The 24,330-nt window shown below is 34.8% G+C and overlaps 1 protein-coding gene across 6 annotated transcripts in view; it reads right to left on the bottom strand.

The window, feature by feature from the left end:
- LOC127248565 (uncharacterized) overlaps positions 1 to 24,330 on the bottom strand; it is a 107,282-nt gene that overhangs the window by 39,565 nt on the left and 43,387 nt on the right. The window lies entirely within an intron of this gene.

Genomic DNA, 24,330 nt, shown 5'->3' with positions numbered 1-24,330 from the left:
TCACTACAAAAAAAATAGTATATTTGTAACGAAATTTTGTTCCTAAAGTTCACGTAGCTAACGTAATTTTATCTCCAATTTTGTCACTAATAGCATTAGTAACGGAAAAATTGGATTTTTATGAACGAAAAAACGTCGCTACAAAATTAATATTTTCTTGTAGTGATAATATACTTCTAAATTTTACTATTTAATATCAAATTTATATAAAAATAAATTAAATCATATTTATAATTTTTTATTTTTTATTTAATTTTAATAACTTTATACATTTTACAATTAAAATAATTTACATGTGAAAATTAAAAATTTTCAATTATTTTAAATTTATAAAAGTAAAATTATATTTCAATAAAAAACTATATAAAAATAATTAATAAAGAATACAATAAAAAAATATATTTATATGAGTATGAAATGAATGATTAATTTTGAAATGTAAATAAAGAATAAAGATTATTAATTTAAAAAAAAAAAAAAAAAAAACTATTCTAAAACTCAAATAGTATTTAATTTATACTGTTTAAATTTCACAATGGAGCAAGATGTCAAACTCTATAAAAATAATAATAATAATAATAATAATAATAATAATAATAAATAATACATCATATCGTGATGAGTCGTGCAATTTAATTTAATAGTTTCCTTTCTAGTTGGTCGTATATATATATATATATATGTGCTATTAATCTTTCATTTTCATTATTTGGCAATTTTTATTTAAAATATTCTATTAAATATTTGTTTAAGTTTATTTTTTATTGTTAAAAAATAAAAATAGAAAATTGACATAATTCCCGTAAATGAATGTGATTTTTTAAATCAAAAAAAAAAAAAAACAAATTTACATAAGACTTTTTACGAAAAAAAAAAAAAAAATTAGTGGGTTCTATAAAAAATTTGGACCCACTTTTTTATTGAGATTATAAAAAACATTCATTACCATGTATTCAAACAAAATATATTCCATGAAATAATATTATTTTATTAATTAATACAAGTATGTAAAATATTTTTATCTTTTGAAATTTGAATTTATATATAAATTAATTATATGTATAGTGATATATTTGTAATTTAAGTAAAAATTAAAAATATTTTAATATTTTTATGATTACTTTTGATTGAAACAAAAAAAAACTGATAAAAAAAAATCATTTAAATTAGAATAGAAGGAGTAATATATAATACATTAAAAAAAATTTATCAATTCAACGCAATATTGATTTTTATATTAATGACACATTTCTTCGTTTCTAACAAAAACACATCAAACTAAAAGTACAAAACAAACTTTTGAAGGAATGATCTTTGAAAAGAAAATAATGAATAAATAGTGGAAAAATAAATTTGAAACATAAGTAGACGGATATGTGAAGTTTATTTTTTTATTCGATTGAGCATAGGTTTTGATTTTCCATTCAATTTTTTGAAATAGTAAAACAAAATTGAAGAAAATACCGATAACATGTTATTGCATATATTTATTTAGGTATATTTAAAATATACTCACTCTCCTCCGTCCGTCTCTAACAGTTACATTTATTTTTTGTGTCATATACTTCACATTAAAAATATTCTTATATTTGTATAATTTTTTTGTAGACACTAATAGAAGTATTATTGTTCTTTTCCCTTGATTTGTACTAAATTTTGATATAATAATTAATATTCAAAAATCAACACGCAAAAATAAATGTGATCTTTAGAGCCGGAAGGAGTATTATATTTATGGTAACTATCTTATTTAAGAGAATTGTAAGTTATTATAAATATGTACATCTTTTTATAACTGAAAAAGAAAAATTCAATTTTATATTCTAATATGACATCAGAACTAAATTCTTTGTGAGTATAATCATGACCCATCACATACCGTATTTGCATTGGTGGCGCATGATCCAGTCACTAGATTTTTGTAGCTTTATTCAGGAAATTTTCTCTATAAGCATATGGGATCGCCAGTTCGGGTTCATGTGATTTTATTTCGTTACGTGGGACTTCGTTTTGCGCTGCTTCTGTAATATGTTGTCAGCTATTTTTGAATTTGAGATTTCTTCCAAAAAAAAAAAAAAAATCAAGAATCTGACTAAAATATGCTTGCTAACTATTTGATTCCGATCATGTCTTCTTTCTTTCTATATGTGATTTGCTTGGATTTTTTTGTGTTTAACTTTGATTTCGGGTTAGAATTTTGTCTGCAATCTATCCAATTCTTATTCTGTTTGCTTCAGACTCAAATTCTATTTAATCAAACTCAAGCTAATTTCTATGACACTATCGTGAATTTGAGGAGGTGTGTTAAGATTTATTTAGAAAATGAGAAAAAATTATTTTTGGTCTCAATATAACCAAAATTAATCAATTTTGGTCTCAATATAAACAATTCATCCATTTTGGTCACAATATAACCAATTTCAATCAATTTTGGTCCCACCGTTATCAATCCAACTGAAAATACTAACGTAGACTTAACAGAGTCGACATGACCGGTGAGCTGGACAGTATACGGCCGTGTACAATATACCATGCCCGTGTACCTTAAACCCCAAACAGTCAGCCAAGCCGCATGGACACACATAGCCGTGTTTTTCTTTTCTTTTTCCACAGCCACATTCCTCGATCGTGATTCTACACAGCCGCGAGTCTCATCCAACACGGTCATGTACAAGGGTTTAAACATTCCCGCGACTAAACATGGTCGTGGTGTTATGGTACAGGGACATGTTTGATCGTCCAATAGATTTTAGTACCGTTATATTTATACACGGCCATCTCCTGTGGCATTTTTGTGTCCGTCCTTTCTTCTCCCCAGCGTGTTTGTTTCACTCTTTCTTATACTATTTATTTTTTCTCTCGTTTTTTTTTTCTTAACACGGTATGTTTAATATATTTTTAAGGGTCTTTTTAGATTTTTTTTATTTTGGTTGCATGTTGCAATAATGTGAAGTATAAAATTTTACTTTTACATCTTTTGTTTCAATCTTGTTTTTTTTTTTGTATAACTATTTTATTGCTTTTGAAAATGATACGTACATTCATAGTATTTATAAATCGTAAAAATAGTATTATTACTTTTTCTTTTACTATACTCTGCATAATATTTTCTGGGTGAAAAAAAAAACTTATTTGTGAAAATGAGCGATAGAAATGATAAGATGATTGAGAAGGGGAAAAGTATTGAGTTAAATCATGAGAAAATGAGATAAGAATCAGATTTTGAGGATCCAGAATATTTGATGGAAAATGATGATATGGAAGATGATTTGATTGATGAATTCTTATACGAGAATATGGTTGACGTTGATGAATTGAATGAAGATCGATGTGTTGTGGTTCATCAAAATTCTAACGATGAAATGTCTCTGGGTGATTCACTAGAAAAAGATCACACAAGCATTGCCGGATCGGATACAAAACACATGGATTCGCATGCCGTTTACGATCCATCTACCAATCACAATCTATCTTTTATACTTGGGATAATTTTCAGTTCAAAAAATGAATTTAAAGAGGCCATTCAAAATCATGTTATTGGGACTATGAGGACTCAAAAGTTTGTCAAAAATGACAAAAGAAGAATTTACGTGCGATGCGCAATTGACAGTTGTAACTAGAGAATCAATGCTTTCAAGGTGAGAAATCAATCGACATTTCAAATCAGAACCTATCAGTCAAAGCATGAATCTATGTGTGATTTGAATGTCAAGAATGTAAAGTCTTTATGGTTTGACAAAAAATACTAACCGTTGTTTCGATCAGACCCGTCCAGATGTGTAAAAGGATTTAGAGTGAATGTCTCTGAAGATATCAAATGCAACATATTTCATCAACAAGCATATAGGGCAAAAAAAGAACACTTAAAGCAATTGATGGTGATGCGGAAGAGCAACATGGAAAATTATGGATTACGCTAAACCACTGCGGCGATCGAATCCGGAATCACATGTCTTGATGGAGTTGGAAGGTGAGTTTATCAATGGACTATGACGATTTAGCAAGTATTAAATATTTTTGAAATTTCTCATTCATGGATTTCAGTGCGATTGTCGACCTGTGATTGGGGTCGAGGGATTTCATTTGAAGGGTAAGGCTAAGAAAGGCCGAACTGATGCAAGTTCTTCGGAAACTATTCTGCGTGTTGAGCCGGATGATAATGTTTTAAGTTTCAGTAAATTAGAACATGCAGAACTTAAGAAAAATTTAAGAGCAGATCATTTTCAAAGAGTAAACATATCGATTGGAATGTTCTGACTATTTTGGGGATGAGGGAGGAGATGAATGTCTCAGTTTCGGTAGGAGCATGGGTTAAGTTTTTTAAGATTGTAGAGCCAAGTTATAGAAATTTAACTTTAGATTTTATGTCAACTCTAGATTATGGCTCAGTGAATTATAATTATACAAAGACTTTGGTGTTCAGGCTAGAAGGTAACATGTTTTTGATGTCACTGGCCGAATTTCAGTGGTAATGGGTTTATATGATCAGGATTTCATGGAATCGGATGAGTTCCAAGGCTTGCCTATTCAATCTGTGGTGTATTGGTCTAGTATTAGTACAGAAGTGGCTTACAATTTTGCACGTTCTAAGGCATCGACTCTTCGGTATTCGCCACTACGGTATATGCCTTATATTTTGACTCATTCACTTACGGGTCATGGTAGGAGCACCGGGCTAATCTCGAATATTGATTTATGTTGTCTTTGGAGTATGCTTGAGCGTCGGCCTATCAATTTAGGTTTTATGTTTGCTCGATTTATGATACATCAAGTTGAAGACGGCCATCTGGGAAAAATTTGTCTTGGTCCGTATGTTACTCGACTGGCAAAGAGCCTTGGAGTTTTTGATGAAGAGATTGAGGATCCAATATGTTGATGCAGCCTTGTGGTTTTCGGACATTGCAGATGATGGGGATGGTTCGTAAAATAATGATGGGAGGAATAAATAGATATGTATTGGTGGATAGAGATGATGTCCCGATAGATGAGGGTGATGAGCTTCTCGTTGATCAGGGCGCGCCGGAGGGTGATCAGTCTGAGCGCATGGTTCACGATACCATGCCCATTGACAGGTTGGCCATCGATGAGTTATGTATGGATATGTATCGCCATATGGACGATATGCATATGGAGGTAAACCGTGAGATGGACGGTATGCAATTAGAAATAAGATCTTCATTCTCGTGTATTTTTCAGCATATTTCCATTCCTATTTTACCAAATGAAGACTCTCCACATGCACCTACGTGGGGACACAACGACGTAACCATTGACACAGATGCCTTATTTGCGGATTATCAAAGTAGGAATGAGGAGGAATAGCTTTGTATTTTATTTTTTTTTATTTCAATGATATAATAAATTTTATGTTTCAAGTATGTAATGAATTTTATGTTTTAAGTATGTAATGAATTTTTTGTTTCTAGTTACGTACTGAATTTTTTATGTTTAAATTATGTTCGATTATTTTTACTAACTTTAATTCAAAATTTTGAAATTGGTATAATTTGATTTTAGGGGGAAAAAAATCAAAATCTTCACGGCAATATAAAATTTTCAAAAAATAAACAAAAAAATGCAACATAACGCTTCGAAACAGAAATATACACGGCCGTGGTTAAATGGTACATGGCCGTGTACCAAGGATATAATAAATTTTCTGTCAATGATATAATAAATTTTCTGTCAACAAAACTCCTAGACACAAGGATATCATCAATATATACTAAGGTTACAATAAATTTTTATCTTCAGATTTGACAAAGAGAACGTAGTCATAGAGTGGCTGTTTGAAGTCGAACACAATCATGGCTGATTTCAACTTTTTATTCCATTGCCTTAGAGCTTAGGCTTACTTCAACCCATATAAAGACTTCTCTAAGAGACAATGTTTACTTTGAAACATATGTGAATATTCCTCATTACAAATTTAACATCACAATAAATTTTTGTAGGATACTATATGATCTTAGCCCCTGAATCTATAATCCAATCACCAGGAATAAATGAATTAAATGAATGACCAGTTGACATACCTGCTATAATAAACCGAGGCGAATCCAAGCTTTTCTTAACTTGCAAAAATCTGATCCATTCATCACAATCTTCAGAAGTTTGAGAAATCTTCGAATAAGTTAAAATAGGTTTAGTTTTACACTTCAAACAAATGAGGCATTAGCAACTAATAACATCTTTCAATCAAGTGGCCGCTGTGATCATAATGTGACCATTTAAGAGTCAGGTTTTTAGCATAGACTTTATAGCTCTTTTTACAGAAAAGATTATTTTTTTTAGACAAAGGCATCTCACAACGTATGTTTTTTAGAGTCTTTTTTATTCCCTGTGTTAAAAGCTTCCATAACGGTTAAAGGTGGATTTATAGCCAATATGTTGCTCTTAAAATCTTAAAATATTTTATTTAAGCCCATGAGAAACTAAACTAGAGACTGAGTTTGCTCATATCTATCTAAAGACAATTTAGCACTACACACACAAGGATCAATTGCCTTAATGGCAGCTGCATGATCCCATGGTTGTTTTAGCTTTGTATAATACATGTCAACATTGTCATTTTCTTGCTTATTGATAAGTGAAAAATGTGTGTAAATACAAGGAATTAATCAAATTGATTGAGAGTCATTGAGTATGGTCAGATAAAAATGGTGAGAATGAAGTTGTATACCCTGAATCGCATTATCACAATTATTTATAACCTTTTTACTAGTGAAATTTTAGGTCGAACACAGAGATTTTAAGTTACGAAACTAAATCAAGAATTTCATACAAAGTTAAGCGCACCCAAGAAAGCAGTAAGGTGACCCTCTTGTGAGCGAGCCAGAATGAAATGTAACTAAGATAGAATTTAAACAAAAGCGAGTAAAGTGAGCGGTTGAAAGGATATGCAGTAAGGATAGTGTGCGAGCAGTGGATGTAACGAAAGCGTAGGTATGCAAAGGTGAGCGGGTGAAGAGTGAGCGGGTTATAGATATATGAGCGACGATAGGCGAGCGATAACAGGGATCAGATAATGTTGTGTGTGATATTTGTGTTCTTAATGGCTAGATATTCATGGATGTAATAAGCAAGCAATATTAGTGAGTAAGAAAAGCATATATTGATAACATGTAATGACATAAGAAATGAATGTAATTGCGTAGATTGATTAACCCAGAATTAGAACATTATAAATAAGAAATGCTACTGTCACTAGACATTCCTATGGCCTAATACACAAGCGCCTATACCCCTTTAATTATCTTAAATTTTGTCTCAATAGTGACTTCACCCTTCTATTACCTCTCTTTAATCAGAATCGAATTCGGAACAGCAGCTAAGCTGGTCGACAAGGCTCCCGCATACTTAACTACATTGAATTGCCTGAATTTTGTTAATGTATACAACGCAAATGTAGGTTTAGTTAGACAATTCTTCTTTGTCTTTTCTCAATAAACCAGAATTATAAATTCATCACTCAAAGCGCAAATATGAAACGGGGATAAAGATGAGTATAAAGAAATCAAGATATTTCATTTAACTATTTAAAGTAGTAAAGATCTACATTATGAAAGAAATAACAAAACAGTAAATCAAAGTTGTAAACTATTCTAGAAAGTTGTAAGGTGAGCGGCCAATGGAGGAGAGGATCTCAACTTCTCTGGCCATTCCTAACTAGAGAACTCCTTTACAGAGTTGGAGCTACGGAAAGCACTAAAAATCAGCATAAAGTAAGGAAACTTGAGTGTAGTGTATATTGTGTAGTGTACAATTGGAATCTGGCCCTATTTATAGATCTTCAGAATCGGCAGTTGACAGCTATTGAGTGGCAGCTGAAACCGCTGAGCAGTTAGGCGGTTGACAGCAGTTGACCGGCAGCTAAAACCGCAGAGCAGTTAGGCGGTTGAAAGCAGTTAATATGTTGAAATAGTTTCACTGGTCGTAACTTCCAAGGTAGGCACTTCGCTTGCCTCGAAAATGTAAGGGCACATATATTCCTCGCTTGCCTGGCTAGCTCGAGGGCATCAGCGCTGCTCAAGTGATGCTCTCATTGTTGGCTGGTAATGAAATGACTTGACCATTGGGAGATGAACACTTAGTAAGATTTCGTAGTGGTCCAATCTCGCTTACTAGCGGTGGATGTCTTGTCGCTGGCGCTAGCTCAAGCGGTAAGTGCGTCGCTTGCCTAGCCAAAAGCTCCTTCGCTTGACCTTCAATACTTAACTTTTCTAGGTCTGAAATATTGCTTCAAAATTGCTAAAAACATCAATAATTTCAACAAACAAATCTAGATCATCCCGAGCGAAACAAATCAATAAAGTATGCCATATATCAAAAATTGTGATGGTTTTCACATAATAATTCAAGGTAATACATAGTTTTGTCTAGCGAAAAATATGTTGTTATTTGGAGTCATCAAACCTCCTAACACTAAACCTTTGTTCATCCTCGAACACACTCAATCACATGAATAAAGAGTTAACCCATTCAAGACAGTCAAATATTGCATAAGATCAGCGCCATGATTGTGGATAAAGTAATCTCAAATATAAGAAATTGATCCTTAAGCATTCAAAACTTGTCAACCTGAGTAACATGAGCGGAGTCATCCAGGCATAATCAATTTTGTTGGCTTAGCGGAGACTCTTTTTTTTAATAAGGTAATCTTTAGCCGAAAGGTATGAAATTTTATTTTTTTTTCATCGCTCATTACATTTCGTGATGGGTCATAGAGTTTCAAACAACATTGTGTCTGCTCGTGACCTTATTTGATTTTCATCACAACCATAGGCCTTTCAGTTCCTTTAAAGATGGGTCATCCCCGCTTTGCTTACATTGTTTCTCAAACCATATTTAAAGACTTCCTTTTTCTATGTCGTCTCATTTGAGCGAAGCCGATAGTTAGAAGTTCGCTTACCCTACTGAGTATGGAGAAGTTGAAATGAATGGTGCACTAACCTTTTCAAGTCATATCAAGGGGTACTTGGTTTAACTTAACATTCACATTATTGAATAAGGTAAATGAAAAATTACTAAGTTCAACGCTCATAAGTTGTCTAAACCTACTCTAAAACATATCATTAGTCTAATACAGAGATGTATGTAAAAATTTTCAAGTAATAACACATGCTTGCAGTTATGATGGGCATATAGTATTAAAAAGTTCTACTCGTTACCAAAAATCCGTCGAGTCATTGATCATAAAAAATTTATGTACAAGCCTTGCCATTCTTTCAAAATTTTCAGTACAAGACAGGTAAAGAATTTTGATTCATCTATAGTTGGGATCTGAGGATCCACGTCCTATTTTAGGAAGACGATCTAGAAATTGCACACTAGTTCCTCCAGTCGTTGCTGGCTCTTAGCTGAGTCAAGGTGTTGCTCTATTACAATCGCATTCTGCTGGGAGACAGCTGTGAGAGCCTTCAATATATCGTTCTCTCCGCTCTCAATGTTCTCCAGTTTATTTCCCATAATTGTAGCCTGGGCTTCCAGTCTTCCAATACGCGACTCCAGTGCGGAAGTCATTGGGCTTCCAACAGCCAAGTGGTTAGCCAAGTTCTCAACGTGATTGTCTATCATGGATTGCAAAAGAACATATTGACTGTGCAATGTTGCATCAAGGTCATCCAGTCTTCTTTCGATTGATTCAAATGTTGCGCGAGGGGCGTATGTGCTTACCTTAGCAGGCGCAGGTGATTGTCGCTCGGACTCAGTGGAGCTGATATCCACTAGCTCTGGCTCTTCCTGCACGGAATCGGGTGCTGGCTCAATGGTGACTTCTCTAAAAAACACTAGCTGCCTCACTGCCTCATACTTCCGTTGCGCTGCTTTCTTATCTTTGAAGTATTTTCTAAAGTGCAGTTGGATTTGGCTCAACGGCTTTCACCACCTGAGCAGTTTTGCCAGCACCTTTATATTCCTCTTCTTGTTCCGCTCGCGCTGCTGCTCTTGTTCCAATCTTTGCATTTCCGCAAGCAGCCGAGCCTCTTGCTCCCTAAATCTTTTATCCTCTTCATCCTCCCCCTTATCAATGATTGTCTTGTTGGATTTAGTTGATAGAGGAGTCAGAGGTTTTGCTGGTGTCGTCTCCATTGGTGTCTAGGGGCTATATGGAATGGGTTCATCTTCAATTGTCCCCCAGATTTGTTCTTTATGTCGCTTGAGGACACTTGCAAAATAGGGAATTTTTCTATGATTGCCTTGACCCTTTCGGTTTAATTGGCAGGTTTAATGGTTGTGGCAGCGGGGACCTCGGTGGCTTGCTCCTTGTAAGACTCCACAGATACATCTGTACTGCCGATGGTTTCTTCAGTTATCATGGTCTCCCACTTCTCCTCTTGTCCAGTAGAAGTTGGCTCACCCATCCACTGCTGGTCAAAAGGAATGGGTTCATTGCCGATTGCACTGACCTGACGGAGTAGCGTAGCTTTGCGTGGCGAAGGTTGTTCGGCCTGAGCGGTGGGCTCCCTGATGGAGATTCCATTCCTCAAGCGAGAGAGCAGGATCTCGTCGTCTTTGTCCTTTATCTCCGTTGATTTACCTTTTCCATATTCCTTCCTTGTCAGCTTCCGAAAGGGGCTCTTTTAATGTCTTTGCTGTCATTTTCACCCTCGGTTTCTTCATAGCTGGCTAAGAAGCGGGATCTTCTTTCCTCTTTAACCTCTTTTCGCCAACAACCTTCTTTTGGCCTTCTTCTTCCTTATCTCTCCGGGCCTCCTCCTCGCCGAACAGCTTTAATCTCTCCTCAACTTCCTGAGCGAAAAGAGAAGCGATCACAAATTCCTTATCTCATCCAGCTTCCACGGAGACTGTCTTTTTGGAACCATGCTCAGCGGCGGCCCCTTCCAATTCGGCCTCAGACGCCAACTCCGCTTTTTCCTCCGCCCCTTCCATTGGGAAGCGGACAATCTCCTCCCCTATTACTTTCATCTTCTTCTTTGGCAGGGGGTTGCCTCTTTCTCTTTTCTCTTTGGGGATCAGACTAAACCCTTTGCTCTCCAACCATAGTTTATGAAACGCCGCTGGCTGCAGCAGTCTCATATGATATTTTGGGGCTGGAGTGAGCAAAATCAACTCCCGCTTGTCTGCATAGTTCATTTATCAGGGTTCCATGACCCAATATCCTGTCAATTTTCTTACGAGGCAAATATCTATGCAGATGATGGCTTCCATGTCAATGTCAGCCTTTTCCTTGAAGATAGAGGGCAACGCTATCAAGTACTCGGGCTTAATGTCGGTTGTGTGAATAGTAATCATAATCTTGCTCGGCGACCATTTCACCAATTCTTTTTTATCATCGTCCACCGACCCAAACTTCATATTGCACTTTTTGTATTCAAGGGTGGCTTCTATCGAGCGACTGCAGCTCTATCGTCCGCAGTGCTCCACTATGTCTAACTTATCCTTCATCTCCTGGGATAAGTAGCGAAATGGCCATCCCAGTACTCGGTTGATCTTTCTCACCAAGCAATCCACCCATTTTTCTCAAACATATACGTTCTTGGGATTCTTGGCTTAGTTAAGATTTGCATAGAATTCCCTCACCACCGACATATCTACTGGATCCTCAGGATTTTGTATCAACCAAGTGAGGCCACACTCTTTTATCCAAACAGAGAGCGGGCTTGAGATGTTCTCAGTGGTGAATTCTCTTTCGTAGAGGATTCCCATGGCCTTCGTCAGCTCGTATGCCGCCGCCGCTTCAAGGTTCATGAAGTGAACCAATTTATACTCCTCAGCTGCCAGCACAGCTTTGGAAACAACATCATTCCTTGTAATCTTTTCCATTCGAAGGCTTTCATTTTCTCCACCACCGCTTGGCGAGCAAATTCTTGCTCGATCTCCTTCCTATTGAAATCCTTCAGTCTCTTGTAGCTCAGCCATTAGTCGCTCACCGGAGACCTTTGCTCGGTTTCATCTGTGTACTCAAATATGAAGTAATCCTCTGGGAACACTGGGATATATTTTCTGAATTCGACATATTTCAGCATCTTCAGCTCGCCCTAGTCCTCTGTCAACTTCAAAACTCTCATTCACTTGTAGTAAGCCTCAGGAAGTGCTGGTTCAACGAGTTCACCTGAACTTTTTTCAACCACTCTTCTTCTGTGATTGGATAAAATTTTCTGAATTCTTCTTAATATTTTCACTTCAACCTTCTCGAACTCCTTTTTTAGACTTCTCTTACTCTCACTTGGATCTATTGTGCCGGCTTAGAACAACCTAGGGTTTTTTTTCACACAGTACAAAAAAGAAGACAACTAGAAATATTTCAAACCTGTAATATTAGTTCCAAAATGGATAAACAATCAACCAAAAAGGTTGAAATATCCTAAACCTCGCTGATTTGAAGCCTATTTCTTTCTTCTAAAATGAAACAGAATACTCCAAAGAGGGTTTCATTGTGAAAAAATGAGGGAAATCACAAACACAATACAAATCCATGTAAAAATGGAAAATTGATCCATAAAAAGTAAGAATATCTGATAATATATCTAAATCCAACATATATTGGACTCAGATTCACAGAAATTTAAGTTTCAGAAATTTTGCAGAAAGTTCGAAGAACGGACTATTTTTGCAAAAGAATTTTATGATTTTGCGATACTGGGTGTGAAATCAAAAGAATTTAACCATGAAATTGATTAATTAGACCATGGAGAACCTAGATCTTACATAGATTTCTTTAAAATCAACTGATAGACTTCGATATTTGGAATTCAAGAACACGGGGAATTGGCGGTTTCTTAATAGCGCATTGAAGAAGTTACTTTAGGATAAAAGTGAAAATAACTGAGTGTGGGGATATTTATAGAAGAGAGGTTCTCGCTTGCTAGTGGGTGACGTAAGCGGTGGGCTGTTCGGCTCCTAGTGTTGGGTCAGGCTCAAGTTGGAAGTTTAAAAAAACTAAGTTATTCTAGGAAAGCGATAACAACACGATAAAATATTTATTCTACTGAAAGTGATAATCTACCTAAGAAAGCAATAATTCTACCTTTAATTGATAGCGATAAACTAACTATGAAAGTGATAAATTTATTATCCTATGCAAACAATAGAGTACTAACTAGGAAAGCAATAAACTGCTAACTAGAAAAATGATTAAAAAAAAAACCAAGTAAAACTTTGGATGGATATAAGATTAGGCAATTCTAGATTTAGGTTAAGTTTTGATCACGAAGCAAGCTACTTAACATCAACCAGATCAATTTCTGTTTTGGCCCGCTGTAAGACAGGTCTTTCAATGTACGGTTTCAGTCTCGCTCCATTGTTAAGGAAGGAATCACTTTCCATTGGGTTATCGATATCGCTGATTTTTATGGCTCCGCTTGGCAGCACTTGTCTAACTACATATGGCCCAGACCACCTTGATTTTAATTTTTTTGAGAACAAATGAAGCCTAGAATCATACAATAAAACCTTAGATCCCTTAGAAAATTCTTTCTTTCTCAACTTCTTGTCGTGATAGAACTTCATCCTTTCCTTGTAGATTGTTACATTTTCATATGCAAGATACCAGAATTTGGTTAGATATAATAATCACGGAGCACGCTTCTCCTGGGCTGGCAACAGATCAAAGTTCAAATACTTAATTATGCAGTATGCGCGATGTTCGAGTTCCAGTGGGAGATGAAAAGCTTTTTCATAAACTAACCGGTACTGGGACATCCCAATTGGCATCTTATAGGCTATTCTGTATGCCCAAAATGTATCGTCCAATTTATCAACCTAGTTCTTGCGACTCTTGTTAACTATGGTCTGGAGGATACGCTTAATCTCTATGTTTGAAACCTCCACCTGACCGCTCGCTTAAGGGTGATAAGGTGTAGTTAGATGTTGGGGAACACCATACTATTGAAGGCAAGTTTCCTGCACTTTATTCACAAAATGGGTGCCTTCATTGCTGATGATAGTTTTGGGGAACCCTAAATCTCACAAACAGCGTGTACTTGAGGAAGCGAATCACTGAGCGAGAGTCATTAGTAGGGATTGCTTGTGTTTCAACCCACCTACTCACGTAATCCACTGCCACCAAGATATAAAACTTTCCATTTGAATTCGAAAATGGTCCCATAAAGTCTATTTTTCATACATAAAAACTATCCACAAACAAGATTCCAGTCTGAAGCATCTCATCTCGCTTTGAGATAGACCCTAATCTTTGACATTTGTCGCAAGCTTTGGCGAAGGCATCAACATCCCTATATGGTTGGCCAATAGAAGCCAGACTGTAAAACTTTGGCCGTTGTGTGCTGGCCAGCAAAATACCCTTCTACATCAGACCCATGGCACTCATCCAAGATTAATGGAACTTTTGATTCTGCTACACACGACAGATAATCCCATCATAGCTGATGTTGAACAAGTTTCATCCCAAAAATAATCTATTGTCAAACTAAGAAGATGTTTTTTTTTCCCTCTGCACAGTGTGAGCGGGAAATTGTCTTGTAGCAAAGAAATTACCTAGGTCTGCAAACCATGGCTATTTACCTTGCACAAGGAACAGTTTCTCGTCAGAAAAAGAATCATTTATACCTTGGGATGTGTCCTCCAGTTGTCTCAATTTGCTTAAATGATCAGTTACAAAGTTCTTCTTCCCTTTTCTATCCTTGATCTGTATGTCGAATTCTTGGAGGAAAAGAACCCAGTGGATCAAGCGGGCCTTAGTCTTCTTCTTCTCCATAAAAAATTTGATCGTTGCATGATCTGTATGAACTATGGTATTTCTCCTAGTCAGATATTTTCTGAATTTCTCGAAAGTGAACACAATGGCTAACAGCTCCTTTTCAATTGTAGTGTAATTCTTCTGAGCGGAATCCAACGCCTTACTGGCATAATAAATGACATTCAGCTTGGACTCCATCTTCTGTCATAACACAATACCGACAACATAGTCGCTTGCATCCGTCATTAGCTTGAATGGCTCACTCCACACTCGTGCTGAAATGATGGGAGCAGTAGTGAGTTTTTCCTTCAGAATATTGAAAGCCTCATCACACTTGCTCGACCATTCAAATTTTGCATGCTTGCACAGTAGCGCGGTGAACGGTTGAGTGATTGTACTAAAGTCCTTGATAAACCATCTGTAGAAACCAGCATAGCCTAGGAAACTTTTTATTTCTTTTTCATTCGAGGGTGCTAATATTCTTCCGATTACACTAACTTTAGATCTATCCACCTCAATTCCGGAGAGCGAGATCTTATGGCCAATAACTATTAATTCATTTACCATCAAATGACACTTCTCCCAATTCAGCACAAGATCAGTCTCAATGTAGTGGAGTAGTTTTTTATCCAAATTGCTCATGCATCTAGAAAAGGTCTTGTCATATACTGAAAATTCATCCATAAAAACATCAATGCAAGAGTCCAAGAGATCACTAAAAATGTGGTACATGCATCGTTGGAAGGTGGTTGAGGCATTGCAAAGCCCAAAAGGCATCCATCGATAAACTAAAGTACCATATGGACAAATAAATATTGTTATATAACACTCATCCGGTTAGATGGGAATTTGATGGTAGCTTGAGTAGCCATTCACGAACAGTAATATTCGTGTCCTACAAGCTTCTCAAGGCAATGATCAAGGAATGCTAACGGGAAATGATCTTTATTCATCACGGCGTTAAGCCTCCTATAGTTTATATAGACTCTCTATTTAGTGACAAGCCTCATCATGAAGACCTCCCCATCATCACTCGTTTGTTCAACGAAGCCTCCTTTCTTGGAGACCACTTGGTTTGGGTGGTTTTAATTATTCTAAACTCTATCTCATTAGTGGCTTTACCCTTCTGTTACCTCTCTTTAATCAGAATCAAATTCCGAACAGCAGCTAAGCAAGTCGACAGGGCTACCGCATACTTAACTACATTAAACTGCCTAAATTCTATTAATGAATACGACGCGAATATAGGTTTGGTTAGTCGATTCTTCTGTGTTCTTTCTCAGCGAAACAAAACTCCAGATTTATCATTAAAATACAAATATGAAACAAGAATATAAGTGAATATGAAGAAATCATGATATGTTATTACTACTCGAAAACAGTAAAGATCTACATTGCAAAAGCAACAACAAAGCTGTAAATCAAAGCAGTAAACTCAAACTAGAAAATAGAAAGGTGAGCGGCCAGAGAAGGAGAAGATCTCAACTTCTCTAGCCATTCATAACTAGAGAACTCCCTTACAGGGTTGGAGTTCTCATAAAGCGCTAAAAATCTGCATAAAATAAGATGAAAACTTGTATATAGTGTTAATTACAAATGAAATATGACCCTATTTATAGATCTGAGAAATCTGCAGTTGCAAGCAGTTGAGTGGTAATTGGAACTGCTGAGCAGTTAGGCGGTTGACGGCAGTTAATCAGTTGAAGCAGTTGCACCGTGCATAACTCCCAGGGTGGTCGCTTCGCTTGCTTTGGAGTGTAAGGGCGCAGATCTTCCTCACTTGTTCAGATGGCTGGAGGGCCTCAGCGCAACTCAAGTGGTGTTGTTGTCGCTGGATGGTGGTGGAATGGCTTGACCGTTGTGAGACGAACACTTGGTCAATTTTTGGAGTGGTCTAGTCTTGTTTCTACAGCGGTGGATGTCTGGTAGTTGGCACTGGCTCAAGTGGTAAAAGCATCGCTTGCCAAGCCGGAGCGTCTTCGATTGACTTTCAACACATAACTTTTCTGGACCAAAAACATCGCTTAAAAAGTCAAAAATGTTAATAATCTCAACAGACAGGCTCTGGATTATAACATTTGAAACAAATCAATAAAGTATGTCATAAATCAGATATTGTGATGGTTTTCACATAAAAATTCAAGTAATACACAGTTTTGTCAAGCGAAAAATATGTTGTTATTTGAAATTATTAACAACCGTTATTGTTCTATTTTAAATAACATAATTTTCACAGCTAGTGAGCACACAGAAGATTAAGAATGTGTATGATGAATCTGATGGATACAAATAGAGGGGATCAAAATAACTTGAGCAAATAAACAATGGGTTAGATGACATACCAGAGAGATGGTTGATGAGTTGAGTCATGGTGAACACGGTAGAACACAAGGCAATTTAAGCAGTAGAGACTTACCATAGGACTTCTACTTACCACAAACAAAGAGAGGGATTGAAGACAACATCTGAGAATTAAAAATAAAAATAAAAAAAGTGTTAATGAAGCTCTGATACCATGATAATTTTTTTAAAGAAAACAACCAAATGAACAAATATAGTTTAGTGAGCAAAGGCTGCACTTGTTCAACCATTTATTCTAAACCTTTGGTCTCTAAGTAACATGAACCACAACAAAGAAGTAGTCTATGACCACGAAGGATCCAAAACATGAATTACAGTACATGAATCAACTAGGAAAGCACTGTGTTCAGTTCGAAACACTTTTTAACATCACCAAGTTCGAACAGAGCAGAAAACAACAAGATAAAGTAAGAAATACAACTATAGGAGGCGAATCACTCTACAATCAACCACCTCAAGTGCTTTCCTCAACCTTGTACACTAGTAGCAGTAACCAAATCATGAAAAGACAACATATCTAGAAAGCCATCATCATAAGAGAAAAAGATGTAAGAAAACCAACAACAAACAATGGTAAGTAATAAATCACCAAGCAGCGTGAAGGAAAATCAGTACGAAGACTGATTAGAGAGCAGACAAAGTGAATGCGGAGTGGAGCGATTCAAATAACCGCATGAGAACAATGCACAAGTGACGATGTGTGTATGGATGCATTGAGAGATGGATATGAGATTTTGCTGTGTGTGGAGGAAGGTGTATGGAAGACGGTTGAAAGCGACTACGAATTTGTGCATCGTGTGTGTAGACGGATAAGTGAAAAAGGAATGAGGGGATAATGGATTAGGGCAGCGACCAAAGAATGAATGAATGTATGTTGGTCAAGGCCCACAACAAAAAGATAGTAGGCTGATCCCAATAAATCTGCCCAATGAGATACAATCCATTTGTTAACATGGATGATCACAATTACATTATTTTCAATCTCTCTTTAAACAAACTCAAGTCAGTTCGATCCTAAATTTAATTTGAGGAGAAATGTTAATATATATTTGCAATATATATTTTATATTTATGATAGTTGTTTCATTTAAAAGATTTGTAAATTACTATAAATGTACATATTTTATGATTGAAATAGAGAAGTTAAATTTACAATTCCAACAACATTTAATTTTGTTTGGTCCTATTTTACAATATACTTGTAATTGTGTTAATATGACGGCGGTTAAAGTGCCGCAGCCGTTACCCGAAAGTGCGCACTGGTTAAACCTCCAGAAAAGACACACTAGGCGAACCATATGTGGCAAATGACCTGAGGCGTCGGGTGTTTGAACCCATGACCTCACGGTCACAAATTTAACCCCTATAGCACCAAGTCATCCCCTGCGGGACATCATATTTTTAATTTTGTTAATATTAAATATTGTATTAGTTGTGTTGTTGGATATTTGCTATATGCGTTATAAATAATTTGATCCAATCGGTACATTAACCAAAGTGGTGTTAATAGATAATTGTATAAAAAAAATTGTATTTGTATTTTATGTTAAATATAATGAGAATTTTTGTGAAAGAATCCAGTGTGTGTTTTTTTTTTAAATAATAAAAAAACATTATTTAGTCCGTATGATTTTATTAAAAATATATTCTTTTTTATAAAATATTATATAAAAAATATTATTTAAATTAAAATGCAATAAAATAATTTAATTTCAAATAAAAATCAAACAAACTCCAATAATTATTAACTATAATTTTCATTAAAATATATATATTATTATATTTGTTCACTTTGTATTTTTTGGTGGAACGATTCCCTATAAATACTATTAAAAGGAAAATTTGCAATAAATATAATGTATCAGTGACCAATTGTAACTCTTGTCCTTTAATTATCATCCTGGGAAAATATATCTCACATGTATCACTTTTTCACAATTGTCGTTCTCTGGTTGCGCGTCAAGTTCACGACGGATACAATCTCACGCATACATAGTGGGATTGTGCTACGGAAGACTAAAATCGCGAAAAAGTAACAACTGCGAGATATAGTTTTTCCAGGATGACAATTAAAAGACAAAAGTGATAATTGTTCATTTGTGGCCCTAAAACGCCTAAACGTTAAAAATACGTAAATCCATTTTTAGACTCAGAATTTGAGAATTCGAACGGTTCATTCGAAATGACCAAGCAAACCGACCATTGGTAATCTGAAACGACCAAACGAACCAACAAATAATATTGTTTTGTCCATCTCAGGTCATTTAGGGCCGCAAAAACCCTAAACGCTAAACAAATATACACTCATTCTCAAACTCAAAATTACATAAAACTTGCATGGTTAATCTGAAACAACCAAACAAATCAAACTGTGATATTGCTTTATTCATCCGAAGTTGTTTAAGGCACTAAAAATTGTAAACATTAAAAAAATGTAAAATAATTTTTGGACTTGAAATTGGAAGAAATTCTCACGTTTTATCCAAAACAACCAAACAAATCAACTAGTGATTGGTTTGTTCATCCGAAGTTATTTAGGGCCCTAAAATCCTAAATGCAAAAAAATACAAACTCATTTTTAGAATTTAAATTAAACGGAACTTGCATGATTCATTTGAAGTGACCAAATGAACTAACCAACACTATTTTCTTGTCAATATGAGGTCATTTTGCACCCTAAAAATCTTAAACGCTACAAAAATATAAATCAATTATTAGACAATAAATTTTAAATAATTCATACGGTTCATCTAAAACAAGCATGTGAACTAACCAACAAAATGTTTTGTTAGTCCGAAGTTGTTTAGAGCCCACAAAGCCAAACGTGGAAACAAATAAACTAATTTTTAGAATTAGAATTGGACAATTATCAGTCTTGTCTTTTAATTGTCACCCTAACAAAATATATCTCACATGTATTACTTTTTTGCGAGTTTTGTCCTTTAGTCGCGCTTTAAATTCATGACGGTGTCGGTGTGAGTGGAATAGTGTTGCGGAGGTTGAAATCGCTAAAAAGTGACATTTGTATAATATATTTTGCCAAAGTGACAATTAAAGAATAAGAGTGATAATGAACCATAAGTACGAGATATTTATTTCAATTTTCTCATTATTAAAAATATATTAGTACTAGGTTTTCTTTGTTTAATGATTTGGTTTGAAATATTTTTCTTCGTGTGTGAGGTACGAAGAATCGTAGTGATAATATAAAAAATAGTACTTCCTCCGTCCCGTAATTAAGTATCCATTTACTTTTTGTGTGTTGATATTTGAATTAATATTGTATCAAAACGTATTACAAATCAACGGAAAATGACAAAATTAGTTCTGCTAGTGTCTTATAATACTAATATAATGACATTTGTACAAAAAATTATACAAATATAAGAATACTTTTAATGTTAAGTACACAAATAGTAAATAGATTCCTTGTTATGGGACGAATAGAATAATATTTTGCATTGAATTATGGATTTTTATTAGAAAAAGAATATAAATATTATATCTATCGGAAATCATCTAAGGAAAAATTGTGTTGGATGAACAAACTCAATACACACATTAACACAACATATAAAATATATAAAGTATGATACAAAATAGAGTATTTTTATAACTTTCTCTCATTTTATCAATGAATTTTGTAATAATACTTGTAGACGATGTATTTTTTGCAATATTAACTATACCACAAGTAGGTGAATGGAGCTTTAGGACCAAATAATATTTTTTTAGCAAATTTCGCAAATCGAAAGACATCTTTGTTATTTTGCCATAATAGTTTAGACTTGGGGTGTATTTTTTTTAAAAAAAAATAACTTGAAGGAATATGTTTTAATGTGAAGAATAGCAAATCGTATAAAAAATATAAAAATAATGAATATGTCTAATAAAGTAAAATTTTTGAAAAAATATGAGAATTTTTTCTTAAAAAAGAACACACCCTTCATATTTTTTAAAAAACATATATATTTTTATAAAATAATTTGTAAGAGCTATATGGTTAAAAACTTGATTAAATTCCCAAAGCAATGCTATATTATTTTAATCTCAAATAATGTTACTTGAAATTAAGCATGTGTTCACTTTGTGATTTTTTATGAATGTATTTTTATGTTAGGTATGAGCAATGTATTGATAATAAATAAAATAAATTTATTTTTTGGATTGTTAACTTTTTTGTATATAGAATATAAATATTATATATCATATTAATATGTATATATACCGTATTTTTTTAATATTTATAAAAAATACGTAACATTAAAAAATAAATTGGCTGAACAAATCCTATACTCACTATTCTTTTTTTATTATTATTATTTTGATTCTCAATATATATTTTATTATTTCACAAAAATCAAAATTAAACATAAAATATTATTTTTATATTATCGATACAATTCTCTATACATCACATAAAAACAAAAATTCAAATAAAAACACTAAACAAACAAACTCATAGTTTTATCATTTTTTAATGTGAATTATTGTTATTTGGTGACACAAATACAATAATCTATCCGCTTGTTAAAATTTACTTCTTGAGAATTAATTCAATTTATTAATAGCGGAGGAGTTAAATTTATTTAACAAAGAGTGTATTTACCTTAATGTTTTTAATGTAAATAATTTTTCAAAAAAAAATTGAATTTATTTTTCCAACAAACCTTTTTTTTTTTTTTTACTATTCTCAATATATAATATATTTTTTTTTATCATTTTACAAAAAATAAATATTCATATAAAATAAATTATTATTTTTATATTAATTACACGATTTTCTATATTTCATATAAAATATATATTTCAATCAGATACACTAAACAAACATATGGGTGTGTTTATTTGTGAGATTTTGATATTGAATATTATAATTTTGAATTGAAATAGTTGTTTGATGTGATATAAATATGTATTGATGTGATATTTTGAATGTAAAATTAAATTTAAGTTTAATATAATAAATGAAAATTAGGTGTTTTATTTGATGTTTTTGGAAAAAAAAATTGTTGGAATATGTTGGCATATTCAAAATTGCCAAACCCTTTTGTTTCTACTTTTGGCATATGAGCAAGTTGCAGGATGTTGTTGCAGGTTCTGTTTGACACCATTTCGGGAAACCTGCCAACTGCAGAGTTGACCGAGTTACAGCTTTTGGATGCATCTTGTGTGTTCTACACTCAATGGAATAGGACAAATGAATATGCATTGGACAGAGGGCATGCAGGAGAGGCTGCATGTATTGTCCTCTCATACTGGATGGCATTAAATGACCTTGAACACACTGCCCCAAAAGTTGTCACAGTCAACTTTTGTCTTTTGTGTAATGTGTATATATTTGATATGGATGTTTGTTTGTATTCATGGGTGAGCAACCAGAATTTAGAGAAGAATTCTCTCCACCTGTTAGAGTGTTGAGAGAGCTCATCCATGGAGGATTGAAGACGAGAAGAAGGATTCTTGGAGTCGAAGCCGAAGAAGATATTCATCCGGTAAACAACCTTATTCTTAGCTTGGTCGCTGGCCTGCTGGAGTTGTTGCGGTAGAGTAACAGCCAGTCCATGAGAGTTTGTAAAACTAAATGGAGCTTGGGTAGAAGATAGGTTGGGTAGTTCGGTTTGGTGTCTTATATGGTGTAAACCAAGTGTTTGGTTTAGTTAAGACTCATGGATTGGAATCCCCCAGACGTAGGTTGGAAAACCGAACTGGGTAAACAAACTTGGTGTGTTGTTTTTCTTTTTGCGCATATTCAGCCATCGATTCGTGCATGAACATACACCTCTGTTATAACCGCGAGACAACTACGTTGTAAAGCTGTGTTTACGTCAAACGTTTCACAGTTCCGCTGTGCAAGGTACTCGGAGGCGTTGGACCTCTTTCGCGCCCCTCTCCGCGACTTCCAACATCTGGTATCAGAGCAGCGTGCTCAATACCCCGAGTAGATCTGTCCGTGGTTCAAGATGAGTCGTGAAGTAATCTCGTCTATTCGTCCACCTGTGTTCGATGGGAACAACTACACCTACTGGAAAAATAGGATGGAGGCATATCTGTTAACTCTTGGTGATGAAACTTGGGAAGCTGTAGAGCTTGGATGGACTCCTCCAACCAAAGTTGTGCCTGGAGAAACTCAGAACGACCCCCCAACTATCATTCTAAAGTCAAAAAATGAGTGGACACCTGAACAAAAAATTGCTGCTGGTGGAAATGCCAAAGCCGTAAATGCCATATTTGCTTCTGTCGATGAAGTTCAGTTTCGTGTCATCTCAAACTGCAAGAAAGCAAAAGATGCATGGAGAGCCTTGGAAAATGCATTCGAAGGGACTGCTGAAGTTAAAGAAACAAAACTCCAAAGGGTAGAAAGTATGTTCGAAGCCCTGAAAATGACTGATGAAGAAACGATGTCTGAGTTCTACACTCGATTCAAAGATGTGGTAAATCAAGCATATGCTCTTGGCTTAGTATATGATGAACAAAGGCTGGTTCGAAAGATGCTGAGAAGTGTAAACAAAAAGTTCAAAATCAAAGTCTCTACTCTTGAGGATAAGAAGAAAACCAAGAACATGAATCTTGAAACATTGAATGGTATTTTCATGAATTGGGAGATGAATCATATTGAAGAAGAAAGTTCAAAAGGGATTGCTCTTACTGCCGAAGATCTGGAGCTTGTCGGATCTGATGAAGAAATGTCTCTGCTGTCCAAGAAGTTGTCTCGAATGATAAGTGAAAAGCGTGCTCGAAAATACCACAATTCTGGAAACAGAGGTCACTATGGTGGTAAAACAACTGGAGAACAACGAAAGTATCCAGAACACAAAAGTGTTGGTTACAACAAAGAAAATGGAGCTTATGATAAAAGCTACAAGAAGAAGTTCAACACTGCTTCTAGGCCAGAAAACTCAAGTGATCCGAAATGCTTTGCATGTGGCGGAGTTGGACATGTGAAAGTGGAATGTGCTACATTCAAGAAGAAAGGTAAGCATGCATTTCAAGCTACCTGGAGTGATGAAGAAGGCAGTTAAGAATCTGAAGATGAAAGTGATAATGAAAGCGTTGTTGCTTTTGTTGCCAAAGAAGGATAATCTAGCAAAGGAAAAGAAAGTGTTCCTGAAGAAGAATGTAACAGCAACGACACAATCGAGATGGATATCTATGAGCTAATGGAAGCTTATGAGGAAGTTGTAGCTGAACAGAAAATTTGTGTTAAGAGAAACAAGGATTTGATCAACATAGTTTACCGTTTGGAAGCTCGAGTTGAAAAAGCTGAGGAAGTGAATCAAGAAATGTTCGAAATCAATGAAGGACTTCAG

The sequence above is a fragment of the Andrographis paniculata genome, unplaced genomic scaffold, assembly GCF_009805555.1.
Source record: "Andrographis paniculata isolate CXL003 unplaced genomic scaffold, ASM980555v1 Contig34END, whole genome shotgun sequence".
NCBI lineage: Eukaryota > Viridiplantae > Streptophyta > Magnoliopsida > Lamiales > Acanthaceae > Andrographis > Andrographis paniculata.
Note: the sequence above shows the minus strand (reverse complement) of the source record. Positions and strands in the feature narration are given on the sequence as shown.